Below are 18,289 nucleotides of genomic sequence, written 5' to 3' on the forward strand. Positions count from 1 at the left end.
GTTAATGTATATGAAACTACATCGAAAAGTATAAAGCATTATACCAATGCAGATTATTACTATTATTATTGAAAAGAATGCTGTGTGACAGAGAGAGGTCTCTTGGTGGGAGAATCATAAATTTTCTGGCTGGGAAAATAAAATAAACGCATACCTCTGGCAGAGCAAATTATACAAATGTGGAAAGCAAACAGCAGCCAAGTAAAATCCATTCGCACATCCGCGGCTGGAGTGTCTTCGTGCACACCATTTGGCTGTTATAGGCCGCTGGAGCTCAGCCATGCTGAGGTTATCCTCGGGGGAATTTTCATCCTCACGCAATATTTTCAGAAGGCTCAGGAACAACGACACAGAGGGCTATAATAACATGATTGCACAGTCGCCTGGGATTTGCATACTGTTATTAGTGGTGGATTCATCATGGGGTTAATAAAGCTAAAGCTCCAAGGCCCCTCACTTGCGTGGGTCCCTGTGATTGCTGGAAGTTGCAGAGCGTTCTGGGTGCCAAAGAGAAGGCAGGTTGCACCAGGAACCATTTCTGTGTAAGCATTTCTGCTAAATTGCCTTAAAGAGATCACGCAGGAAAGGTGCTGGGCTCCAGGCATTTGTTGTGATTCCTTTTCTCACTCTAAATTACAGCACAACCATACCTATTTTCATATTTGAAACAACGATGAGGCATCTCATTTGATTTCCTTTTTTTTTTTTTTTTTTGATTCACACATTTCTGTGTGGTGTTTAGTAAAAGCTGACCTGTCTCAGTTTTTCAGTGAAAACTCTTTAACGTGCCCACAAGTCTAATTTATACATCAACCACCAAATTGTTATTGAGGTATAGTCGTCAATAGACCACCTGGGATGGTCTGGATGTTTTGCTCACGGCACCTGTCCCCGCGTCCTGGGAGACACATCCCCTGCACATCACCACGGAGCTTGCCTCATTTGCGACGACTGGGTCACCAAGGCTCGCTCATTTTCCCTGCATTTCTCTTCCTACCTGCCAAGCCCTGCTAGCAGTGTACTGTGGCTATTATTTTACAACGCCCCTAAAAGACAGGTGTTAATACCATCCTCATTTTAGAGAGCCCACGGGAAGCCATCCAGCCGGTAGGTAGTATGGTCGTGATTCCAGACAGGCAGTCTGCCCCCAGAGCCTGAGATCTTAGGCAAGGGTTGCGCTCCTCAGTGACTCTCAATCCTCACGCTCTCCTGCCCTGTCTCCGTTCCCCAGGTGCATCTTGGGATCCAGCTATTAAATCAGCGGTTCTCAACCAAGGGTGATTTTGTACCCTGGGGGACATCTGAGAATGTTGGAGACATTTTGATAGGACTAGGGAGATGCCACTGCATCTAGTGGGTAGAGGCCGGGATGCTGCTAGACATCCTGCAATGTGCGGGGCAGCCCCCCCGCAACACACAATTATCTGGCTCCAAATAGCAGTAACACTGCTGTTGAGAAACCCTGTGTTAAGCCAGAAGTGTAAATATCCAAATAATCCACCTCTCACTGCCTGTCCCCACCTTGTGGACTCTACTGGGCTCCAATGCCCCACACCAGGATGCCCTCCGCCCCCATGGATGCCCATCTGTGTCCACCCCATATAATGGCTTTTGGACTGAACTGTACAGGAGAGGGAATGGATGTGAAGGGATGGAACAGGAAGGGAGGAGAGGAATGGGGAAGGGAGGAAAAGGAGATGGGAGGAAGAGAGCCATTGCTCTTTTTATCATAAAAAATAATAATAATAATAATAATAATAAGGTTTCTGTATACACTCCTGGACCAGTCCGTGTTTAATTTTTAAAAAACACCCAGCTCCTCTGGGTATTTTAAGCAGGAAGGAGTTGGCGTAAGGCACTGGCAGTTTCCATGCTCATTGGAGGAAGAAGCTGCAGGGTCCAGGCTGAGCCTTGGAACCAACCCTAGGCCACTGCGAGCTTGAAGCTGCTGCTGGAGCCACGCGGGTGGGAGTTGGAGTGGCAGCCCCCTCCACAGTGGCCTCTGGACACCTGAAAGACAGGTAAGGACCCCTAAAAATGTTACTCACATACCAGGGAGTCAAAGCAAGAGGCCTGCTGCTACCACCACTGTTTCTTGACACCCGGGAAGCCAGAGAATACATTCCAGAAATTTGCCGCGGAAAAACTACAACCTTCCTAACCAGTGGCGACATCCAGAAGCCACGGGCAGGTTCCATTTCTCCTCACTTGTGTTCTCTAAAAGCCCCACCAGGGCGTCTCATTGGGGAAAACTAATTCATTCAGGGATCTAGCTGTAAAGGGTTCTGGTAGAAGTTTGGGGGTCTTTTAGGTGCTTTTTGCTTTGCTTGTTCTTTGGAGTTTGTGTATCTTTAGGTTCCCAATCTATTCAAAGAGGGTAGTGGAATGGAGGTGCAGGGGACGACCCCAGGAGCTTCTCTTTCCTGTGCCTTCCCTGTGCATGGGATTCAGCGTCTTGTCTTGGAGGGTCTACATTTTGCAGGAAGCCCAATGAAATATTAGTATTTAATACCCAAAATATTCTAATCTCCTTCTGAATGTTCCCAACATCGGCATTATTTAATTGCTTCAGCCAACCTCTACATTTTCTTATAACGTGTAACAGAACATATGACCTATAAGAAACTCCATGAGGACAGCCAGCGCGGTACAGCCTGTGCCGTCGCCCTTTTCCGCTCCCCTGCCTGGAACTCTGCAACCTCCTGAGGCTTCCCCCAATCAGCGGATCCCACTTCTGTTTTTACTGTCAGTCTCCTTGTTTGACTTTTTGCTCCACCCACTTTGCCTCTTCTCCCACTGTTTTTTTTTTCACATTTTCAAGTGATCCCCCACCCCCCTAACCCCACAGCGTTGTGAACAAGAAGTTTTTACTTTATTGTTCTTTCTCCACTTTCCGTGACTCAACGGTTGACATGAAAACATGTCCTCGTTTACATTTAGCACAGGGGGATCGCCTTTGCCTAAGGCACTTAGCTGTGCATGGAGTTGGCATCCACAGTTGTGAAGGGACAGAGCTGTAGTCACAGGACGCCTGGGGTGGGGGGTGGGGGGGACACTGTCAGCGCTCCATGGTGATGCCCTCAGATCCCACTACCGTTTGTGACCACACCTGCCTGCAAGTGCGTTTCCACCTGCAGCGGGCAGCGCTTGCACCTGTGTCAGAGAATTGCCCTCCAGCTGCTGGAACCCACTCTGCTCCCAAAGAGTAGAGTCACCAGAGCCTGGGAATGTCCTCATTTTCTCCCTGAGAGCCTTAAACAATGACTGAGGATAGGGAAGTACAAACACTCCAGCTTCCTAGGCCCCTGCATGGGTGACTATGATTTAGTACTGGTCCCCAGAGCAAATCTGGGGACTAAGCCACGGTTACCTTCCACGGAACTTTGCTTGGAACCACGTTGCTTTGCCTCCTTTCTTCCCTGCCCAACTCCCACTTTCCCACTCCCCTCCTATCTTTTCCTGAAAATACTTCTTAATGAATCCTCTGGGGCTGATGCAACCTAAGACTCATGAACAGATCAAGCCCATTCTCTTAGTTTCCTCCCCAACAGGGCATTTTGTAAGCATGAATGTAGATGTGAATGCCTCTACTTGGATCAGTATGGGCTTATTTAACAGCGACCATTTCTATTTGGAAGACCTTTACATCATACACTGGGACCAGTAACAACACTTGTGAAACAACACTAGAGGCTAATGAGATTCCCAATTTGCATATGATTTTCTAAAATTAAAAATATATGTATGTTTTCTAACTAGCTGACAAGATGGAAAAGCTCCCTAGAAAGAAAATAATACAAAGTAAAGCCAAAGCTAAATGATATTTCTTACTTCCAATCAGCAAAGATTTTGAAAATTATCTTATTCGATCCTGGCAAAGGTGAGGTGAGACACACTCCTTCACTGCTGGTAGGAGTGTAAATTCGTACCGCCCTCTGGAAAAGCAATTTGTCAAAAAAATGTCAAGAGTCTTACAAGTGGCCCAGCCCTTTGACTCAGTTCATAGGCTTTCAGGAATCTATCTTAAGAAAAATAATTAGAATTTTGGAGAAAAATTTATGCACAAACGTGTTTATCATCCAGCATTGGAGTCAGTTAAATGCAAAAGAATGCAATAATTGAATAGATGAAGGAACAGTTATATGAGGGAAGAATTTTATGTGACTTTTAAAAGATATCAAGGATGTTTAATGATATCATAAGGTTTTTTCTTTTTAGAAAAACAAAGCAGGTTAGTAAGTTACATATGCCATCTAGAAATAGTATTTCAATTACACAAAAATTTATCCTTAGGAAAAAAAATAGGAAGGAAATATAGCAAAATCCAAAATGAAAATAGTAATTATTTCTGTCTGCTTTTGGAAGATGCAGATTTTAGATGACTTTCTTTCTTTCTTTTCTTTCTTCTTTCTTTCTTTCATTGGTGTCAACATTTTCTGTAATAGAAATGCATTAAGTTTCTCATTTAAAAACGTGCTTTTTGTTCTCAGTCATGTGGGAGCCAAAAATATGGATCTCATGGAGATACAGAGTAGAATGGTGGTTACCAAAGGCTGGGAACAGTGAAAGGTGGGGTGGAGGAAAAGAGGTTGATTAATGGGTTCAAAAATACAATTAGATAGCAGAAATAAGATCTTGTGTCCAAGATTTCAATAAGGTGACTGTAGTTAGCAATAATTTATTGTCTATTTCAAAATAGCTAGAAGACAAGAATTCAAATGTGCCCAACAAAGAAAAGATAAATGTCTGGGCTGATGGGTATCCCAGTTACCTTGATTGGATCATTACACATTGTGTGCATGTATCAAACATCACATGTACTCCCCAAATATATACAACTATTATGTATCAATTTAAAAGAAATAAACATACAATTTGGTAAATTTTGAGATACAAATATACACATAAAATTGCTTTAAAATCATCACACTTAGAAGGTGAAAACTTGTGATGATTATCAACATCTGAGTGTCTCCAGTACACACACACTATAGAACCTTGCTTGGTTTCCTAGTTCTTCTTTATCCTATAATACCACTTTTAAACTTCTACTTCAAGAAGCAGCTTTCTTGTAGGCAATTCATTGAAAGGCAGGTGATACTCTATAATAGTAAGTCCTAAAGAAATATCTTAGATGCAGCTCTGGGTACGAAGCTCTCATTGTATGTAAGTCTTGCTTGTGCTCTTCCTTAATTATGCATTTATTTGGAAAGAAAGTCTGTGAGATTTTAAAAGCATTTCTCCATTTTTAGTGCCTGTCCTGTCACAAAAACCATAGGGAGATGTCACGTAAGTCATATGGTACACGGACAATGGCCTCTCAGCCTTCATATCTGCTAAGAAGGACAAGAGAGAGATGGGACAATAAATCAGGAAACACAAAGTCCGAGGGAAAGAAAGTAATGAAACAACAAGTGTGGAAGCAAATAATATATGTAAAATAAAAATTGGAGCCCTATTTTCATTATGAGGTCTATCAAATTTTCTTCTGGGTATGAACATTATAAGGAACTCTGTGGTTTGTTCCTATTTAACATTTATTAATCATCAGTTAAATTGTCTCTGTGTGTAATGTAAAATAGACTTTTTCAGTGTTACAAGTCCCAGGCTTCTAATCTAAATATCTCTCCTGGCTCCATACCCCCGCCCCAAGGCGTCTCAGAAAAGAATAAAATAATAAACTACAAATCTCTTTTTAAAAAGGATTTTAATGAAAATTGTCATCTTTTCCAATTCAGTATTCACTGGACGTGTATTCCAGTTCTCTGGGTAGATAAAAACAGTTGACTCGAAAGGCCTGGGACATGATAATAGACATCATGTGTCACCGCAAGAGGACCATAAGTGAGGAAATAGCAATTGGATGCGCTTGGGCAGCGAGTCCCTGAAGGGGGTGATGCTGAAAAGACAGAGGATCAGGGAAAAGGAAGAGGGAAGCCCAGAAGAATTAGCTGCGGTGGGTGGCCGGGAAGTCAGCAGCTGGTGTTTAAGCACGGCCAAGAGAGGGAAGAGGATGGAAAGTACTGAAGAGGGACTTGAGAGATTGAGGGGGCCTAGGAAGAGAAGTGCATTCAAAAGGTCCTGGGAAGGAATCCAAGGAACTAGACACTAGCTTAATAAGGCCCCCGTGGTTGCTAAGAGCGAGGATTTGGCCTGGAACTGAGGGTTGGGCTTGGAACCCTATAGAAAAGAACAAATAATCCCAATAAAGGCCTGTGCTCATGTCTGACCCCATGGGGGGTGGGGTGGGAGAGAGACAGAGAGAGAGAAAGATTCCTTATGTGGTCAGTTCTAACCCAAATCAGTCAGATTAAGCACACAGGCTGGGTCCATGAGGTTTGGCTTTTACCTAGAAGCCTTTGGCAGCCAGCATTTCTTTGGGCTCCCTTGGTTGGAGGCATCTTTGGACATTAGATGATGCACAGTGAAAAGTACAAGTGGTTGTGAGGTTTTCTGAATTTCTGAAGCCCAACATCACACAGAGAGTGAAGAGTATTCTTGAGCAACTCCCTGGGAAGGTGCCCAGCAGTTGTACAAATTATTGTTTTCAGCCTGCATGTGTTAGGGGTTAGGAGAGCCTTGAGCAAACTGAATATGTGATCATGCTTAGTCGGCTGCCTCTCCCAGGCCACTCCGGGGCCTTGTGTATAAGCTGGAAATGATTTATCCTTGAAGGGAACATGAAGCCAAGACTTTGTTCTCCAGGTCATAATGAGAAAAGGAAAAACTACCTAAGCCCTTGAGTAATTCCTGTTTGAAAGTGCCTCACTGACGGTCTTCCCATGGAGTCCTACTCACCAGGAGGGAAACAGAATTTAGAGCTGTGGGCAGAGGTGTACCCGCCTTTAGCTCTGGCTTGGTTGCTGTCAGCGTATTCAGATGCAAACATACAGCAGATCGTGTATCTCCTGATCAGCTCCCTCGGTACTCTCCATCAGTCAAACAGAAGTAAGCATATTTGCTTTAGGGCCAGCGAGTGGGAAGAAATTCATTCAAGTCTTTGCACACACAGTGTGACTCCCATAGACTTGGATGCCAATGCATAGCCATGGCCAAATGGAGGGCGTGTCAGAGATACAGGCCCTAGGAGATGTGTGAAATGAGTGTGAAAACACAGATATTGAGATTCTTCTATCTCTACCTGGAAGTTCGCCCTGGGGCTAGTTAACTGATAAGGAAAGGCCCAGGAGTCCTGCCTGCCCCACAGGAGCCCCATCCATGGCTTCCTGGGATCATCACCTCCCAGGGAGGCAAATGGGAAGGAAGTACCTTGCTAAGAGGGCAGGAGTGAAATTCACTCTTGCATGAGAGTCAAGAAAGGGAGAGGGTTGTGTTGACATCTCTCTGAATCTAGGCTCTGTCTCTTCCACTAATGTCAAGGCAAAATTGTGAAGTAAACCGAGTTTGCCATAGATATTTTCCTATTTCTCCTTTCTGTCTCCCCATCCCATATCACCCACATCACCCAGGACTCCCATAATGGCTTAGCTGTTCAGGAGCTCCCTACACATTGCCCCCTCGTTTGTCATTCAAACATGTATTGAGCACTGCCTTAGTCCATCTGTGCTGCCATAACAAAATACCTGAGACTGGGTAATTTACGAAGAACAAGAATTTATTTCCTCCGGGTTCTGGAGGCTGGGAAGTCCAAGATCAAGGTACTGGTCAGTTCAGTGTCTGGTGAGAGCTTTGTTTCTCTGCCTCCAAGATGGTGCCTTGGACACTGCATTCTCTGGAGGGGATGAATGTTGTGGCCTTACATGGCAGAAGGCAGAAGGACAGAAAGGACCAGTCCCCTCAGCCCTTTTAGGAGGTCATTAATCCCACTCCTGAGGGCTCTGCTCCTATGACTTAATCACCTCCTAAGGGCCCTATTTCTTAATAGTATCCCATGGGCAATTAAGTTTTAACATATGAATTTTGGAAGACACATTCAGATCATGGCAAGCACCTAATATAGCCATTGCAATTTGGCCAGTCACTAGAAGTATGAAGCTAAATAAGAAACAACCCACGATATTCGGGAGCTTGCGATTTTGTGAAGAGATGAACAATTACGCTAGGCAGCAAGTCCTAGAATAATGGCACAGACATGCTGTGGGACCACAAGGGAGGGAAAACAAAGTCTGCATGTGAGAGATTCAAAGTCCAGGGTTGGGGAGTAACAAGTGGGGGACTTCAAGAGATGGCATTTCAGTTAGGAAAGGAGTGGATCGAGACATCCTGGGAAGACAAAGCCAGACAGAGAGGCTAAAGCATGGGGCAGATGGGGCTGGGAACAGAGTCAAAGAGTTGCCAGAGGAAAGTCTAACAGGGAGGTTTGAGTCTTTTGAAGGCCATGTTGGGAAGTTTGGGCTTTCTAGAGAGTGGCAGGTCCCTAAATATTTCTCAGCAAGAGAATGTTCTTTTTTAGAAAAAGCACTTCGATAGCAGGAAGGAAAGTAAATAGCAGGAAGGGAAACCCAATTAGGAGGTTAATTCCATAGACTGGACATAGGGTGTGGCAATCTGAAATAGGAAAGTAGCAGTGAAGAGAAGCAAGGGAGGGGCTGTTTGGGGAGAGAGTTCAGAAAGAATTTATAGGTTGATCGTAAAACCTAAGTGTTAAAACTGGAATGCAAGATAACGGTGAGGTTTCTGGCTTGGACAGTGGCTAGGGCAACATGTCCATGGACTAAGACTGAGGTTTGGTGGAAATGCACAGAAGAACCGATGAGTTCAGATGGAGACCTGCTGAGCTGTAAGTGCCCATGAGATGGCCAAATGAACTGAGGTCCAAAGCAGTGGGGAGGGCCAGGGGTGGGCACATTGTGAGGACATTGTTGAGAGATACTTGAAGGGAATAGAAAAGACCAGCTGGGAGGGCTTTAAGCCTTACTTTGGCCAGTATCTTATATTTCAAAATTACTTCTCCCCATCTCTCCTATGAAGTAAAACTTTCAATCTCAACACACTCTTAAGAAGAAAGCAGATGCTATTTAGTTCTAACTAAAGGATAATGATTGATTGCTAGCTTGGTGGATTAGTTTTCTGAGGATAACTTGCCTTTGAGGTAAAATCCAAAATCATATGGATGAAGGTGAAAAAGGGTGCAGAAAGAAGAATAATATCACGTGCATGCTACTTTAACTAACCTTGCCATCATATAATTTTATAACACCTTTGAAAGGCAGGTGGGACTGGTATTACTAATTTTATTACCTAGATGAGTAATCTAAGGCTTAGATTAATTTAATGACCTGTCTGAATTTACATATGACAGAATTGGAATTAAACTGCTATTTTAAATCCTAATCCGGTGGATTTAACTAGTCTCCCTTACACGAGTCTGGTTTCAAAAACAATAGGTAGGAAGGCCAGTATTCTTGAACACTCTTGGGAATTAAAAGTTGTCTTCTATTGTGGAGGGGAAAGAGGGAGATCAACGGAAAATTTACAATGGCAAAAATGCCCCAGAAGTGACACTTTGGGAGTAAATCTCCAGATTTGCTTTGTCGTGGGATTTCAAAGATGGATGCTTGTCTGCCCAAAGGCCCTGGACCTAGACTACTGGGTTTGTGACAACCATGGGGTTCCTTAGGCCACAACACCCAGTGGCCACTCTTTACTTTCCCCTCCAAGATTTGCCCTGTCTTTCAATTCTCCACTGAACTGAAATAGCTTAATGCATATTTTCAACCAAAATCGCTCAAAAATCAAAGTAAAAATGAAAGACTAGCACTTTTAGAGTTACATGTGTTATAAATATGCCATAGTTTTCAGCCCCAGAGTAGGTAACATAATCTTAATAGATTTTCACTCTAATACCCTATTATTTACCCGACCTGATTGGAAAAAGAGAAAGAGAAAAACCTTGACCTTTTGCAGTTTTCTTAAAGTGTATTTTATAGTCTGCATAATAAGGCAGTGGCTGTTTCAGTGATATTTTGTCCTGAAATCGATGTTAGAGATGGCCTCACCAGTGATTTGCAATGGAATTTTTATTTGATTTGCATTTTTACATTTACAATGCAATTTTCTCTGGCATATTATTTTTTCTTGTAAGTTACACTAAAACATGATGTAAATAAGTAGATGACATTGCTAAAGAAAAGACAGGAAAAACATTAAAAATAAGCCAGAATCAGAATAATTAAACTTTTTTTTTAAAGACTGGGTCAATGTACACATTTTAGTATGCTTAGAAACTGAAAAAGTTGAAAAGACATAAAATAGTAATAATTCTGAAATGGTTTTGGAAATTGGGAAGATATAATAGTAGAAATGTCCTACTAAAGTGTACATCAGTTTCACTATAATTTCACTGGCATTTGCTTATTCAACAGATATTTATTCAACACTTACTAAGTTTCAATAACTGAGCTGGGTGCCCAGGATAAAGCAGTCAATCACATGGAAATAGGTTTATCCCTCAGGGAATTTTTATAACCTGGCAGGGTAGAATGAGTGTGTGTGTGTATATGTGTGTGTGTGTGTATGTATACATGCTTATAGTATAGATACTCATATATGTACACATATAGTCTACTAACATTTAATAGGAAGACTGCATCATTGTAATTTTAGCTGACATTTGATTTCCAGTGAGGTTCAATATTCTTTCATGATTTTTGCCAATTATTTCTCTTCTTCTAAAAAAATTCGCTATTCATATCTCTTACTTATTTTAGGCATAACAATTTTCTTACCAATTTAAATGATGTATTTATATAATCACGTCATATTTACTAAAAATGTTTTTACATCTTCATATATATATGAAACTTCTATCTATATGAACATAGACATGTTATTGTATAATCAATCTTTTTGTTTCTGATTCGTGTTCTTATTTTCAAACTCAGGAAGTCTCCTCCAGCATCCTCACTTCCCCTCCTTCCACCAACCTGAGTCCAACAGAGGAGAAGGAAAAGATAGCATTTTCTGAGATTCTACCTTTACGTAAACTGACTTACCATATATTATTTAACAGACAATAAAAATGGGGTCATAATTTAGCTACTACTTTATAACCTTTACCTTTACCTTTCTTGGAATAATAAACATTTCCCCATGTCAATCAATACATATCTAGTCATGTTTGCTAATTCATGCACTCTCCAATTAATGAATTTACATTTGTTTCAGATTTTTTCACTATCAAAATTAAGTTTGAGTTGGAGATCTTTGCATATATATTTTTTCTCACATTCTTCCCTTAGTATATATTTCTTAAAAAATGGAATTTTGGAGTCAACAATTTTTTAAAGATTTTTTTCTTACATGTGTTGCCAAATACAGTGGCATTTTCGGAGGAGAGCCAGGTTTCAGTTCAGGCTAGAAGTTAAAGGATCATCTGTGAGACACTGAGAATGAGGGGGAGTTTTAAGAATGAAAGAAAGAAAGAAAAACCATTACTAAAGTCAGAGTGCCTATGGTAGCTTTCATGCCGATGGTGGGAAAATGGGATGGAGGAGGGTTAAGAACCACAAGGGGGCCAGGTGTGATGGCGGCTCATGCCTGTAATCCTAGCACTCTGGGAGGCCAAGGTGGGAGAATCATTCAAGGTCAGGAGTTGGAGACCAGCCTGAGCAAGAGCCAGACCCTGTCTCTACTAAAAATAGAAAGAAGTTAATTAGCCAACTAAAAATATATAGAAAAAACTAGCCAGGCATGATGGTGCATGTCTGTAGTCCCAGCTACTCAGGAGGCTGAGGCAGAAGGACCACTTGAGCCCAGGAGTTTGAGTTTGCTGTGAGCTAGGCTGACGCCACGGCACTCTAGCCCAGGCAACACAGTGAGACTGTCTCAAAAAAAAAAAAAAAAAAAAAAAAAAAAAAGAAAAGAAAAAAGAATCACAAGGGAATTAGAGTATGAAACTTATTAGATGATGGTGGGAAGGAAATGAAGAACAAAAAGGAATTGGCCAATAAGCTTGCTGGTGATGCAGAGTGAAACCTACCTCAGTGGTGTCCAAGAAGAAAAGTCTGGAATTCAGGAAACTAAGGGGGGGGGGACATTTTAAGGAAGCTGTGGCAAATGACACTGAGAGATTAAGGCAAGTGTTGAAATTGGCCCCTGGATTTGGCAAGATGTAAGTTGCCAGTGGTCCTGACAGAACAGTTTCATTAGTGTATTGGGATTGAGAGTCTGAAGAGGTAAGAGGAGGTAAAGATAAGTCTACGGTGAGTTATACCAACTTTCTTGGGGAGTTTTGCTTTAAAGGAGGGCATTTCTGATATCATTGCGAGAGACAGAAAAATACAAGATCTAAGGAACTTTTGTTAAAGACAGGGGGTATTGGGGTTTGAAAGAACCCAATAAAAAACATCCCTTTTACATATGCCCAAATTCTGAACCTACTGAGAGTTGGAAAACAGGCAATCAAAGATCAAAATATTGCTTTCATTACTGACAAAACTGTGGGTAGGTGGATTTAAGTCTATTAGTTAAACTACAATTAGTAATATTTACAGAGAATTAGGCAGACTTACCTGCCCAGTCCCTGGCAGCCCAGAATAATTGTAGCCCTTCCCTTTTAAGGGTCTGCTCTTGTAAAATGTATGATTTGAAGGAAAGGAATAGAATGTGGGTTTTCTTTAGGCAGGTGACGCCCAAGGAGGAGGGGAGAGGAAGAAGGAACTGAGCTCTGTTCACCACTCAGAACATTTACTCCTCCTTCCCTGGAGGAGCGAATGTGGAATTCTTCCCCAGTAAGCATGTCTGCTTGTTGATGGAAAGGACCAAATAGAAAGAGGAGCCAGTGGAAACTGACAATACAAGAGGCAAGGGCAGACTTTCCAGAGGAGTCATGAAGCAGTTTACAGGAGACAAGATCCAGCACACAAACATTTGATAGTAACTAGGGAAGTTTACCCCATTTACCAGGAATGAAGGCAGGAGATGAGGGTACAGATATATTTTGACTGACAAATTTTGTGTTGAAAGATACATTTTCTCTTCTGATTGTTCTTATTTCTCAGTGAAACAGGAAGTGAGAGCATCAGCTATGAGTGAGAAGAGGAGAAAACGTTTGAAGAGACAGAAGGTGTGAAATAACCTTCCCAAAGAGTGGGAAGGTAAATTGACTAGAGAGACAAAGAAAATTGGCTGGACAGTACTGAGGATTCACTTGAGCATTTTTTAAATTTAAAAATGTATCCATGCAGCATGGTGATAGATTTTTTTTTTCTGGCCATATTCTGCTCAGAATCAGGGAGATAGGAGGTGGAGAGTGTCATTTAACCAGGGTTGTAGTCTTGCCAAGTGAGCCTTAGGGAGAGAGAAAGGAGAAGGCTGTTTAGGTTGTATGCAAGGAAGTGGCAGACCGTGGAATTCAGTCTAGTTAAAAAGGATAGAAATGAGAAGAGAGGTAGGATATAAAGGAAAAAGAGGCATGAGCAATGAACTGAAGGTCCAATAGATCAAAGGACTTTTGTAATTTAAGTAGTGGAACAAATATGTTGGAAAGCTAGGAGTGATTGAAAAGGATTGGAATACTTGAGATTTGGAAAAGTTTAAGGTAATGCTGAGGTCTGGAGTTGAAGACAGTGAGTGGCTGAGGTTGATGGGTTGAAGTCATCATTCTTAGTAAAGAGGTCTGAGAGGACAGGTTGTTGAATGGGCCATCTACGTAATTGTTGAAGTCATCAAGAATGATGACAGGAACAATAACAGAGACAGGCCACTAACTATAATATTTCTAAAACTAAACTAAAAGTTTCAATGCGTCATATGACTAAAAGATCAGAGAATGATTGTAAGAAGGAAGAGTAGAAGGCAGTTTAGTCTAACAGCGCATACCTCAAAACATTTTTGAGAGAAAAGGGAAGAGAAAATATCTAGCAAAACAATAATGAATAAGAAGGGCACCAGTCACCATCTCTTGAGTCCATGATGTGGTCACTGTGTGGGAAAGAGCATGTGACACTAGGGAGGGCTTCCAGCACAGCAATGTGTCTTTCCATGGGAGAATCAGGTTTTAAATAGATCATAAGATAAAGGGATGCATTTTCAGAAGAGAGACTAAAGATATGGGAGATTGTGCCGAAGAGAGAACATAAGAGACAGAGAGCTAAGTGGAAGGATTTAGATCATTAGGGGACATAGGTCCCCATCTGTGAGATATATCTGCATGTTCTTTCATGACTTGGGTTCTCAGATTTCTGGAAGAGACTGAGGTATATGAGGCAGGATGGCATTCATTCTGATGGCTTCTTAGGAAAAAGGTGAGCCATTTTTCTATTTATAGCCACCTTTTTGGTTATAATAGGGGAGAAGTGGGAAGTGTCTAGTGAGAGTGGTGGTCTAACAGTGGTCTTCTGGAAATCTGGAAAGTTCCTCAAAACCAGCTAGCTATGGGTAGTATTAGAGTATATTGTGCTACCCAGTTTACTCATTTCTTTCCAGAATTTTCTTTAACATTCTGGTCTGTTTACTCTATTGGATTTAATGTAATGTTATGCTATAAATGTCTAAGAAACTTCCACTGGAATTTTGATGTTGGCTAATTCTTAAGATTGATTTGAAGCATAGTAGAAAAAATATAATAATCCTCCTCTTCATTCCACTCAAAAGTATACTGTCTCCCTCCTCTGAATTTCCCATAACCCTTTACCTGAATCGTTCTTGAAATGTTTTTTATAATTATTTTTATGAATATCTTATATCTATGATTCATAGAACTTTCTATCACACTACAGTGCCCGACACTGTACCTTACATATAGAGGGTCTTTAAAAAGTAAACATGGAATCTATGAATTCAAAAAGCAGTGAACAAGCTGGGAGTCAGAAAGTCTGTATTCTAGAATCATCCTGCTTCTTACTGTGTAGGTGACCTTAAGCAAGTTATTTAACTTCTCATATTTGCATCAGTAGCATGGGAATAGTAACCATACTGTTTATCCAACAGGCCATTGAAGATGCAAAAAGTGTGAGAACTAGAAGCAGCATTTAAAAATGCTTTGAAAATTGATTCCAAATAAACTAATTCAAAACTGAAATTTAAAAGTAATTACTATTTATTACAAGACAATTTGATAATTTGAGGGAAGCACTCTATTATATATGAGACACTTATTACTTTTTGGCTCATACATATCTGGAAATAAAAAGCCTGGGTTGGACTCATGCGATAATTAGGCTCTCTCATTCTGCCATCCCTAGCATAAAAGTACTGCTGAGGGTAGCAGCCACGAACCAACTTTAACTTCAACTTCAACAAAAATTTTCTATGGCTTCCTATCATATCTGAAATCCCAATATTATTAGTTTATTCCCTGAAGTTAAACATTGTTTTTATTCTTTGAATTTTATTTCAAAAAATAAAAAAAAAAAAAATAGAAGAATGGCACAGTACACGTGGCTTGGATTTGAATCCTGGCTTTGTGATTAGATAGCTCTGTGACTTTCACAAAGTTTCCTAATTTGTAAAATGGATAGAATGATATTATCTTTTTCCTAGTTATGAGGACAAAATAAAATACTGTATAACATATATATGTGATGTCAAACACTACGTAAGTGTTAGGTATTGTTTAAATCATCAAAAAGTGTCTCATAACAGTGAAGACAATAGATAAAATAGAAAACAAATTATGGAGAGAATCCACAAATCTGCAAAACTGTTCTTAGGAAAAGGTTTAATAAAACAACCTAACATATGGGGAAATCAGTCAAGGCAAAAATCAAGGGAGAACACACAAGAAATGCTAGAAGTGAAAGAGGGCTCTAACCACAGATACGGAATAGATTAAAATATAATAAGAGAATATTGTTAATACTTAATGCCAGTAAATTTGAAAACGTCCATAAAATAAGTACAGTTCTAGAAAAAAATGTAAATTACCAAATTTGGGAAGAAACAAAAAGTTAGAATGTTCTTGTAACCATAATTGTGCACCCATAACTGGGAGGGTGAAGAGGTAAGATAAGGTAGCTTCACACTTTGGAGTTGTATGCAGCAGTTGACTGCCTAGATATACATATAAGCACTTAAATATACCTGAACAACAGGGCTGACAAGAAAAGAATAGGAAAGAGAAAAGAGTATATTAATGTCATTAACACAAATTAAAATACACACAAAAGCATACAATAATACATACAAACGAAAAGATTTATGTCAAACAAATTAGAATATTTGCCTATGAAGGAAAAATGGGGAATGGAGGGGGAGGGGAAAAAGAAGGAAAGTGGAAGGAAGGAATGAAGGAAGGAAGGAAGGAGAAAAGGGGAGGAAGGGGAACAAAGGAAAGAAAGCAGCATGTTCGAGGATACAAAAAATCAATATTGTAAATACACCCATCCTCCCCAAATGGATTTATAGACTCAGTAAAATTCTAATCTAAATTCTTATAGGGTTCTTAGTGGAAGTTGACACGTTGATTCTAAAATTTATGTAGAAGAACAAAAGGTTAAGAATAGCGATTATAATCCTAAAGAAGAATAACAAGGCAAGGAGACTAACAAAAATCATGACTTATTGCAAAGCTTTAATAGTTAAGAACGTGATCTTGGTACAAGTGGAATATAATACAGAACCAGAATGGAATACTGTAGAATGTAGAACCCCATACACATGGAAACTTGATAATGTGACAGAGATTGGAGATGGGGGATGGAGATTATGCAACAAATAGTCATGTGGTGAGGCATTTGTTATGGACAGAATTGTGTCCCCCAAAAGTCATATGTTGAAGCCCTAACCTGCATTTGGACATAGAGCCTATAAGGAGATGATAATGGTTAAATGAGGTGCTAAGGGTAGAACTTTTGATCAGATCTTTGATCTGATCTGAGGTCCTAAGGATAGAACTGATGTCCTTATAACAAGAAGAAGAGACACCGGAGATCTCGCTCTCCCTAAGCACACAGAGAAGAGGCCGTGTGAGGACATGGGAGAAGGCAACCATCTATATACAAGTCAGGAAGAGGGAGGCCTTACCAGAAGCCAACCTTAAATGCATCTTGCTCTTGGACTTACAGCCTCTAGAACTGTGGTGAAATAAATTTCTGTTGATCAGCCCACCCAGAGTACCATGTTATGGTATTTTGTTATGGCAGATTGAGCAAATTCATACACACTGGGTCATCCATTTGATAAAACATTTCCTTCCCATGCCATACATAAAAACCAATTGCAGATGTATTAAAGATTTAAGTGTAAAAACAAAACTTGGAAACTTCTGGTGGGCAAAATAGGAAAATATCTTTATGATCTTGGTGTCGGGAATGATTTTTTTAAACATGACGAACAATGTAACCACAACAGAAAATGATTGGTAATTTTGACTACACTGAAATTTTAAAACTTCTGTTATTTAAATAAAGTGAAAAGATGTTTATCACATAGAAAAACAACAAAGTGTTAGTATCCAGAATATAGTGTTAAAAAAAAAAAAAACTTAGATGAAAAATAGCTGAAGCACATGAATTCAAAAGAGGAACTATAAATGGCCAATAAACATAGGAGAAGGTGTTCAGGCTTGTTAGTATTCAGAGAAATACAAATTGAAATCCCAACGACATACTCTTTCATACACATCAGATTGGCAAACATTCTAAAGTCTGGCAGCACCAAATGTTGGCAAGGATGTAGGACAGGCTGATCTTTCAAATATTGCCGGTGGGAATGTACATTTGTACAACCACTTTGGAAAGCGATTTGGCACTAGGCAGTAACATTGATGGTTGACCTACCCAATGACCCTGCTCTTTCAAACATACTTTGTGCCATAGAGAAACTTTTGCATGTGTACACCAGGAGTCAGATGGGAGAATGTTCACAGGAGCCCTGGTCATATTAGCAAAAAAACCAGGAAGAGTACAATGTTCATACACAATAGACTGGGTAATAAATTGGGAAGCAGTCATAACATAAAATGCTATACAGTGGTAAAAAATGAATGCACTACAGCCATATATATATTAACATGGAAAAATCTCAAAATCATTTTGAGTGGAAAAAGCCAATTGCAGTCACATATTCTATTTATGTAAATTTTAAAAACACATAGATGTAACAATGCTTGTTTGGAAATGATCACACCTGGAACAAAGAACAATAAAATAGGAGGGAATTATAAACAGTAGGTGGAGGGGAGAAGAATGCCACTTGGGAGGCATGAATGGTATCAGTATCCTATCTTTACCTTTTCTCTCTGAAATGATATGCTCTGTACATAGGTATTCACTTTATTTTTCTTTATGCTATATATTATAAACATAAACATGCATATATATAATTATGAATATATATAAATCTATGTGTTAATTTGTATATATAAATGCATATTAATTCATATATA

Source organism: Microcebus murinus, chromosome 6 (assembly GCF_040939455.1).
Source record: "Microcebus murinus isolate Inina chromosome 6, M.murinus_Inina_mat1.0, whole genome shotgun sequence".
Lineage (NCBI taxonomy): Eukaryota > Metazoa > Chordata > Mammalia > Primates > Cheirogaleidae > Microcebus > Microcebus murinus.